This window comes from Raphanus sativus, unplaced genomic scaffold (assembly GCF_000801105.2).
Source record: "Raphanus sativus cultivar WK10039 unplaced genomic scaffold, ASM80110v3 Scaffold2176, whole genome shotgun sequence".
NCBI classification, from domain to species: domain Eukaryota; kingdom Viridiplantae; phylum Streptophyta; class Magnoliopsida; order Brassicales; family Brassicaceae; genus Raphanus; species Raphanus sativus.
The window spans coordinates 699-10,989 of record NW_026617485.1 but is presented as its reverse complement, the minus strand read 5'-3'; the positions used below and the strand labels follow the sequence as shown (position 1 = coordinate 10,989).

Below are 10,291 nucleotides of genomic sequence, written 5' to 3'. Positions count from 1 at the left end.
GCTGGTTGTTTCGAGGCTGATAACCACTCTGCTGGTTGTTTGAATAGGGCTTCTGTTGGTAGTTGTTGTACTGAAAGTTGGGTTCCTTCTTGTACCAGCTACCATTACTGTTGATGAAACACAATTCTTCTTGCCCTTCCAAACCCTCAACCTCATTGACAGTAGGAGGTATCTCCTGGCTTGGGTTGCCAACAAAGTTCACCTGCGCTTGTGTGGCCTTATCAGCAATGAGTTTGTCAATCTTCTCCTGAAGAGCCTTTATCTCATTCCTTGTTTGATTGTCATCACCTCTGCTGCTTCTGTCATGGTCTCCACTGTAGACTGCATCACTCTTAACCATGTTGTCAACCAGAGCCTCTGCCTCTTCCTCAGTTCTCCCCAAAAAGAACCCATTGCTAGCTGTATCCAGTCTGGCTCTGTACTTAGGAAGAGCACCTCTGTAGAATGTGCTCAGCAAGCTCTCCTTAGAGAATCCATGGTGTGGGCACTGAGCTTGGTAACCATTGAATCTCTCCCAAGCTTCACTGAATCCTTCCAAGTTCTTCTGTTGGAAGCTGGAGATCTCATTCCTCAACTTAGCAGTTCTTGAGGTAGAGAAGAACTTCTCCAAGAATGCCCTCTTGCAGTCTTCCCAAGTGGTGATAGAGTCACTTGGTAGAGACTTCTCCCATTGACGTGCCTTATCCCCCAAGGAGAAAGGGAATAGCTTGAGCTTTAAGACATCCTCTGATACACCATTAGTCTTTGACATACCACAGTAGCTGTCAAACTTATCCAAGTGATCAAATGGGTCCTCCACAGCCAGACCATGATACTTGTTGTTCTCTATGCAGTTTAGCAGTCCTGACTTGATCTCAAAGTTGTTAGCAGCCACAGCTGGTGCTCGAATTCCAAGTCTAGGACCATGGATGTTGGGGCGGTCATAAGTGCCAATGGGGCGAGTTGGTCGCTGTTGAGGTCCATTGGGGTTCTGAGGATTTTGTTGTTCTTCCATTGCAGCTTCCAGTGGCTGCAGTTGAGCCTGTTGCTCTTCTTGTCTTCTCTTTCTAGTACACTCTCTCTCTAAAGCTCTGATGTCTGTGGCTCTTGGAACAAGGTTTGATGTACCCTTGCTCCTCAAGTTCATACACCTGAAAATCACAAAGAGTGAAGAAGAGAATCAGTAACTTACAAAAATAAAAATGACTTAGTCTCAAGCAAATAACTAAATCTCAATGTTCAAATCAAACTCAGAATTTGGCAACGGCGCCAATTTGATGTTAGGAGTTTGAGGCTCCTAAGTCAAATGATAGTATAGTGGTAGTAATTTGTCGAACCAGTTCTGAGGGATTTCAATGCAGAGAGAATGCAAGTATTTGCCTAATCTAAGTGCAATCAATGAATTGGATGGTTTTTAAACTAAAACTAGAATGCAAGCAATAAAAATGATACTTTTAAGCTATTGGAAAAGAGAACTCATGGGTATAGGGATTTAGACCTTGTGTGATCAGGTTTCGAACTAAGGAATGTAAATGATAAATCAAACTATCAACCTTAAGCCTAGACACAATTCTAAGCAAGCTCTATGTCTAGATGAATGCTCATTTGCTAGCATGTCTCAAACATCAAATGTCTTTGGTTGAATAACATGCAAGCAATCATTACTAACAAGTCTATTAGCTATCTTAGCATCTTTAACAACAAATATCTTTGGCAAAGTACACTAAGAGCCTAGGAGAGTTGACTCAGGCATTTCATCAAACACCTTTTGGGTGGGAAATGCCTAGAGATCACCCTTTGAGTGGCCTACTCAAATGATGCATTAAGATCACTCTACTAGCAAGGAACAAGTATGATCTACACCTAAAACATCCTAGAACTAGCCTAATCACCCTTAATCACCCTAACCCATGAATCCAAAAGGTGATTACTCACTAATCTCCATGATTCCTCTTAAACCCATGGTGGATTTCAGATGAATCATATAGAGATGTAGAAAAGAAATCACAAGAACACAAGAACAATCAAAGCCAAAGAGAACTTTTCTTGAGAGAGTTTTGTGTATTCAAATGATAAAAGATTATCTGCCAAAAGGTGGCTACAACATCCTTAAACATTAGGTTTTTCAGAGTAAAAACGTGCATAATTGCAAAAAGGTCCTTGAAAAATCATAAAATCGTGTAGCAAAAGGGGCTGGAGCGACCTTGGGGGTCGCTCTGAGAGGTCGCTCCAGCCTCCTTTTTTGTGTCTCCGGGCGATGAAAACGCGAGCTACTTAGGTGGGTCGCTCTGGTTGGTCGCTCTGGTTGGGAGCTACCTTAGGGGGTCGCTCCGGAAGGTCACTCTGCGGTTCTCGACCATGATGGATATGCCTCTAGTAAATTGATCGTAACTTCTCCATTACATCTCCAAATGACTTGAAACCACTTCCATTAGAAAGCTAACTCAATTTCCTGTGTCTCCACAAAATCTTAGCAAAAGAAGATTTCTCTAAGGCCTCCATCCATGCTCATCTTTCACCTCCTTTTGATCACATTGCTTCCCAATGTCTCCAAGAACTCCATGTGGTGTTCCAATACCTGATAGAGACATATGTATGCCAAATGCAACCTAAACATGCCTAAATCCTAATCTATATGATGCAAATGCTTATGAATGAATAGCTAAAACAATGCAAATATGCAAGATATCACCGCATCCTCTGCTTTTACAACCAAAAGCTATAGGATATATACCCATATTTTCATCGTGACATGCAGCCACTAACATCACACCTATGCACTTACCATTTAGATGTGCTCCATCTACAACAATAACCCTCCTCATTTACGGAAAACTTTGATACCTGCAGCAAAAGAAATGAACAAATACATAAACCTCTTCTTAGCATCAAGTTCAAGCTTCGTTTTGTACCTGGATTGGCGTGATTTATTTTGTATAGATACGAAGGCAAGTCCTGATAGCCACTGGCATGAATGCCTCTAACCATATCTCGTGCATATTCCAAGGTACTATGAGCCTTCATACAACCAATGTCAATTCCATAAATTGCCCTAATACAGTCCATTATTTAGGCTGGATTCTTTTAAGATCACTACCACCACAAATTTTTCAACATACATGTTTCCAATACATTTTGCATTTTCCTGTCGGTGACGAGAATACCTATGGACCGCAGAGCATTTATGAAGATCAATATATTTACGAACGAGGAATTCTAGAAATGATCTTGATATAGTTGAAGCATGCATCCTCTAGGAACATTCAGGAACGAAGCACTTTGCGTAAATACATACTTCCAAGATTTCTTTATGCTAAAATTAAACTTTTCGATCACTGAAAGGTCGCTTAGTTTCATTATTAGTTCCTTCTTCCCACTGAATATGTCACCAGATTTATTAATTCATTCTTCCGCATTTGTGATTGTTTCATAGTCTCAAGTGATGGCTTCATAGTCTCGTACTGAACATTTCCAAAACTACTAAAATCCATAGAAGCATTCTCTCTGATAACACGCTGTTGATTTCTATTCACATTAAGACGACCTTTGTTTGCAGTAAATGAGACATAAGACACATAGCATATGTCTTGAATAATGTGATAAAGATTGCAAGTTGTCTGTCATTACTCAAGATCATCGAATGAGTGTTTCTAGGCATATGCTCCAATATTCGTTTAGGCAACATATAAGCAAGCTCGCCGCTTTCATCTCATTAATCATATTGTAATCTTCACAGACCATGCGAAGAAAATCTCATATTTGATATCATCACCTACAAAAAAGCATTTCCCTTCGTAGTTAGAAAGAATTCCCACCAACATTATCCAAAAACAGTAACTAAGTGCAACATTATCTGCATAATACAGAATTTGCATCAGTACACATCGCAGAACTAATTTTTTCAAAAGGCAACAAGGTATAGTGAATCGTAGCGGCAAGAGAACATCATTTTTAAGGCAACCATAAAAAAAGACTTGGCATTTTTTAATATATATTTTATAACAATGAACTGTTTATCATACCTGGTGTTTCTCAGATCTGGATAAAGCTGTATTATGTTCGCCTTACACCTATAAATCTTCCACCTATACATTAACTTAATATATCAGATATACTCGAAGATCAGACAGAATTTTTTTATAAAATCTGATATGTTAGAGATTGTTGAAGGTAAAGGGAGAGAGTCGTTGACGATATGAATAACTTATTATTAGATTTGATATCTAGAGAGCTGTTGAAGGTAAATTGTTGTCTTTTATTTCTTTTTTAAATTTTTTTAACCAATAATGACATTATTGTTAGAAAATGATTAAATGGTAATTTTCAAAAAGGGTAGACCTTTTTATCATTTTCCTTGGAATGGTCTTTCTCACATTGTCTTTTTAAAGTATGGCATTTTAACAAATGACTCTATTTCTAAACATACTAATTTTATAATTTATATTGAGTAGTTTTATTTTGTTTTGCACCATCAAATATATCATCCATATCTATTTTCATATATTTATCGTATTATATTTGCATTGATTTATTATTTATATAAAATATGCATAAAATAATATATTGACAAACTAACTTATATATTTATATTTTGATCATGGTTTTTGACATGTGTATGTTTTTACATTTGCAAGAGCGAAAATGTGTAAAATATTTTTTTGATCATGGTTTTAAGCCGCGTATTTATCATGGTTTTAACCCGGATATTTTACTTCTAGTTAAATAAGAGCGTAATGAAAATTGTAAGAAACAAATATCGTATATGCTAAATTAAAGGTACATTAAATCAGATATAAAAATTTTATTTATAAATAAGTTAAATATAGGAAGTATTTATATTTTCATCCAAAAAGGAATGACCATGAGTTTTAATTACTGGTTCAGTTTTTAATAACAGATAATATTTTAAAAAAAATTATGTGGGATTCAAAATAATCTAATCTATTATTTTATGGTCCTATTTGGATCTCGTGTGTGATATTCAGTTTGGACCTATTGAAAAAGTCATTAATATTAAAATAGGATAATATTTGCACCTTGCACATGGTAAATTTATATGAAAATTATTTAATAAATATTGTATGAAAAAATAAAATTTATATTCTTGATCGAATTAATATTTTTGGCCTTTAAACAATTTGTTTAAACTTTTTGTTATTACATAATTTTTTTACTGATGGGCTGATCCAATTTTTAAAAATATATTAGGTCAAAAAATCACTTATCGCATAAGAATCTAATGTTTAGGCCGAATAATTTCAGGCCTACTATTTAGTTACAATGAAACTATGCGCTATTTAGTTACAATGAAACTATGCCAGCTCGATTTTATATTATGATGTAGAAATTATAAGTTAATTATGGTTATAAGAAGTTTACGTTCACGTGTCAATCCTATATATCTTCAATATTTTTATGTAGTTTTTTTCATTTTGGTTGTTGTTCGATATAAATATTGATTTTGGAGTTTATTTTCATTTTGTTTTTTATTTTGGCCTGAAATTTAGAATGTTTAAGATTTAAAATTATTAAAGAGATATATACTTAGGTTAAGATCTACGTCTTGTGCAGAATAAATATTTTATTCATTACTTATTTTATTTTTATGCATATTATGAAATAATAAAATAATAATTATATATTAAATAACTAATAAATCAGTTACTATTATGTAATAAATTAGCGTGCACATATAAATGAAACGATCATTCTTGTTTGTTCGCAATCATTTTAGGGTAAATATATCAAAATAATTAATCTTATCTATGTATATGATGTATAATTAAATTTAAATGATATTAAGATATATATATATATATAGTATAATTTTAATATGGATAGTTATTAAATGAAGTTTTTACTTATATGATTTTATGATTATTTGCATATTTGCATAACAAAATTTTACACCAACGATTTTTTTAAAAGTGTGGGATGTTTAGTGATTTCAATAATTTACAATCATTTAAAAAAAACAATAAAGATTTCAGAATTAAAATATTAACTGTTCAATATATGTTCAATGCAAATAAAATACAAGTATGTATTTTCATATGATATAGAGTTTAATTTAAACGATATATATGTATATATATATTAACGTAAACACCTATTAAAATAAAATTATTTATTCATATGGTTTTATAATCATTGTATTTTATTACATAAAAATTTTTTAAACCTTGATCATTAAAGTTTATGTGATACTTTTAACAGTTTTAGTAATTTATACTCGTTTGAAAAATTAAAATACAATATGTACAAAATCTAATTTTTTATTATATGATTAATGTTATTGTGTAATTTATTTAAATCATAAAGAAATAAACAAAATGATAGAAAGTATAGAGAATGTTAGCAATATTTATTATATAAAATCAATATTTGTCATATATATTTTAGTCACATTAGATAATTACTGTAGGTTTTATTTAAGGAAAAATAGATAATAAATTTCAATTTGATAAATGAATGTTCTACAAAACCTCTCCAACCACTGTACCAAAAACACGTTATACAATTGATAACTTTTAAAAAATTTGGCGACTAAAGTGATTGCTTCTTAATATTTAAGCCTAGGGCTGGCTCTGATCCTACGGTTGGAGAGGGTTGAGAGGCTGAGTAGAAGACATGGATTTTTTTTATGTGAGAAGTCTTAATTCAATTCCAAAAATGGAATACGTACAAAAATGGGAACATCAACGCCTCTTTAATATTCTCTCAAGACAATCAACGTATGTATAAAACAGAGTCGAAATACAGACAAAAATTATTAAAAACACTACACAACATCGAATGCCATGGTCCCGTTTTAGTTATATAGTACGTATAAAAACAGAGTCGAAATACAGACAAAAATTATTAAAAACACTACACAACATCGAATGCCATGGTCCCGTTTTAATATAGTGCGATGAACTTGTCGCTTGTGTCACTGGTTATCCCTTTTTTACTAATAGAGAAGCATTTGAGAAGAATAACCTTTAATTGGTATTATATTCACAATTTTGCCATTATTACTGATGTGTCAGTACCACATACATTTTCAGCATCCATTTATAATTGACCAACATTTACAAGAGGAATTACATAATATGCTACTGTGACTATATTATACAACGTTTCATATATTCAAATAACACATCCAACATCGTTTTAAAATACACAATAGCTTTGCAATAGAGAGGAAATTTAGCGGAGTGAAAAAAACATATGTACCTCATCTCACTTTATCTTTTGGTTTTCTCTAGATTACTCCAATAAACTTATGTATTCTGTTGTTCAACTCTTCGATTGAATATGAACAGACTAGACACAGATTTGTTTCATCGTATGTTTCTGTGTCCATGTGAAAATCCTTTTTCTGTGCCATAAACCTATTAGTTTCATCATATATTTCAGTTTGAAAGTGATCTTACAAAAGTCCATTAAAACATTCTTCTAAAACAGCAGACACATGATATCTTCACTGAACGGGCAGACACATGGTATCTTCATTGATATCATTTCTCAAGAAGATTGTCTGTCAAAAACATTATTATATTTCAACTTTTTACAGAAATCTTCATTGTATGTATATTATACAAATTTTTAATAATATGTTCGTATATGTTCTGTGTCAATGGAAAAATTCTTTGTTTTTTACTTAATCTGGGTACATATTTCAACAACTATTACAGACATTAGCATTTAATTTTATAAAAAGATATTAAAAGAGGATCCAATCGTGCGGTAAATTAGATATATGAACGTTTATAAATACATTATATATTGTGGAATGATATCAAATAAGGAAGAACATTTAATGCTAAAAGTTTGTTATCACGTTTAATTAAAATTTGTCAAATTTTTGGTCGAATTTGGTAAGCCGTATAAGTGAGAATCAGGTTAGAAGTTTAATGTGCTACTGTTATCAAATTTAATGGCTTCATTGGGGGAACACAATATTCTCTTCGGATCTTACGCTCACCTCATTAATCTTCTTATTTATTATATATTCTCAATTTACTACTATATATTAACGTAAACACCTATTAAAATAAAATTATTTATTCATATGGTTTTATAATCATTGTATTTTATTACATAAAAATTTTAAACCTTGATCATTAAAGTTTATGTGATACTTTTAACAGTTTTAGTAATTTATACTCGTTTGAAAAATTTAAAATACAATATGTACAAAAATCTAATTTTTTATTATATGATTAATGTTATTGTGTAATTTATTTAAATCATAAAGAAATAAACAAAATGAAGAAAGTATAGAGAATGTTAGCAAATATTTATTATATAAAATCAACTAGATCTTGACCCGTGCGACCGCACGGGTATTAATTTTCAGTTTTAGTTTTTATTTATTTATACTAAATAGTATATTTATAATATTTGATCGTTTTATAATGATTAAGCTAGGGATAAGTATTTGGGTATCCACTCGAATTCAGTTAAAATTTATTCGGATTTGAGATTTTCGAGTTTAAAGATTCTAGCTCTATTCGGGTATTTATAAACTTTGGTTCCGGTTTGATTTAGATCTTTGCGGGTTTGATAACCCGTTTAAATGATTTTTAAATTTTCAAAATTTTATTTATCTTTAAATATCCTTCAGTCTAAAAAAATATAACATGTAAATTTGAGTAATGTAAGCTAAAATACCTAAATTAAAAATTAAAAATAATTTAACTTAAATATTTGGATGAAGAATAAATAAATATATATATATATATATATATATTAAGTATTTTTTGGTGTTTGATTATTGTTTATCTACTTAGATGTTTACTTTTGACTATTTTTTTTATATTTCAAATCAACTTAAAATAGCTTATATCTTGGATATTAACTCGAAAAATAGCTAACATATTGAAGTATATAAATATGATTTAAATACATTCGAATATCCGAAATATTTCGTTCAGATAAGGTTTAGTTATGGTTCTCTAGATACCAAAATGTTAAATCCGTTTGGATATTATCTAGTTTCATTTTAAATTTGGTAATTACTTTTTCGTTCAGATTTGTTCAATGAAGAGTTGATATGTAATTTCCATGAATTATTTGTCCAATAAAATGTAATTTTTTGAATTTGACATTGATTTTAATTGAGAAGTTAATGAAGTGTAACTAATATAGATTTAATTTTAGAAAACACATTAATGTAAGTGGAAAAGACAAAACATTAAAATATGAAGTATTATTTAATTGTGTATTTAATTCAATTTTAATTTTGGAAAATACATTAATCAAAGTGGAAAATACAGCATTAAAATAAGAAATATTATTTAATATCAGTGGCATGAAAGTGTAAAATACACTGAAAACTAATGGACATTCTATATGTGTACTTCTCTTTTTAATAATATAGATATTTGTCATATATATTTTAGTCACATTAGGTAATTACTGTAGATTTTATTTAAGGAAAATAGATAATAACTTCAATTTGATAAATGAATGTTCTATAATTGACATTACTATATAATATAACATATCCGAGCAATTTAATTTTGGACTAACAAAATTCTCGATTGATTTTCAAACCGTCACGTAAACAAAATTAACTTTACAATTACATAACAACTCAATAGGATCTTTTTTAAATTAGTACAAACTATATGTTATAACTTTTTAAATGTTTTTCTATTAATATATAGAGATAGGGGATATAGTCAATATTATCCGACAAAAATATATACTAACCATTTTTAATCCTTTACAAAAATATATTGATATGCTATATGTACCTAATTTCATGGCATAACCAACAATCCAGCTATTATTTTCATCTTCCAAGAACATAATTCTAAAACCATAATCGAATAACTTCATCTTTCACGAGCACATTTCTAAACCATTATCCAATTTTCATTGCTCTACTTACAACACTTCAACTATAACTTGATCTACATATATATTTTGTGAATTTTCATCAAAAGATTTAATCCAATTGACGCGGGCTAGTTATACCTGAAAATTCTATGATGATACACTTTTTGTAACAAAATGATGATTAATCTTTTTGTATCAAGACTTTTTCAACTATAGTTAATCAGGTCAACATCCATTGCTCTACTTATAGCCATCAACATGTTGAAAGAAAATAAAAGTTAGGTAATACCCCAAAAAATAAAAATCGAAATTTTGGGTATAATTGTTTTTTAAAAAATCATTAGTTACACTACAAAAATAAATATTTTTGGTATTAATATGATTTAATTCGAACAAAAAAATTCGTTACTCTATGAAGCAACACAGTAATATACAAATTCATAAAAATGAAATAAATCATAAAAACTAATATTAAGAAATA

The 10,291-nt window shown here is 30.3% G+C and overlaps 1 non-coding gene across 1 annotated transcript; it reads left to right on the top strand.

The window, feature by feature from the left end:
• The first annotated feature begins 470 nt into the window (after positions 1 to 470).
• On the top strand, positions 471 to 577 carry LOC130505327 (small nucleolar RNA R71). The gene has a single exon (XR_008941628.1). It is a non-coding gene; the product is annotated as a small nucleolar RNA R71 (small nucleolar RNA).
• Positions 578 to 10,291: the final 9,714 nt, after the last annotated feature.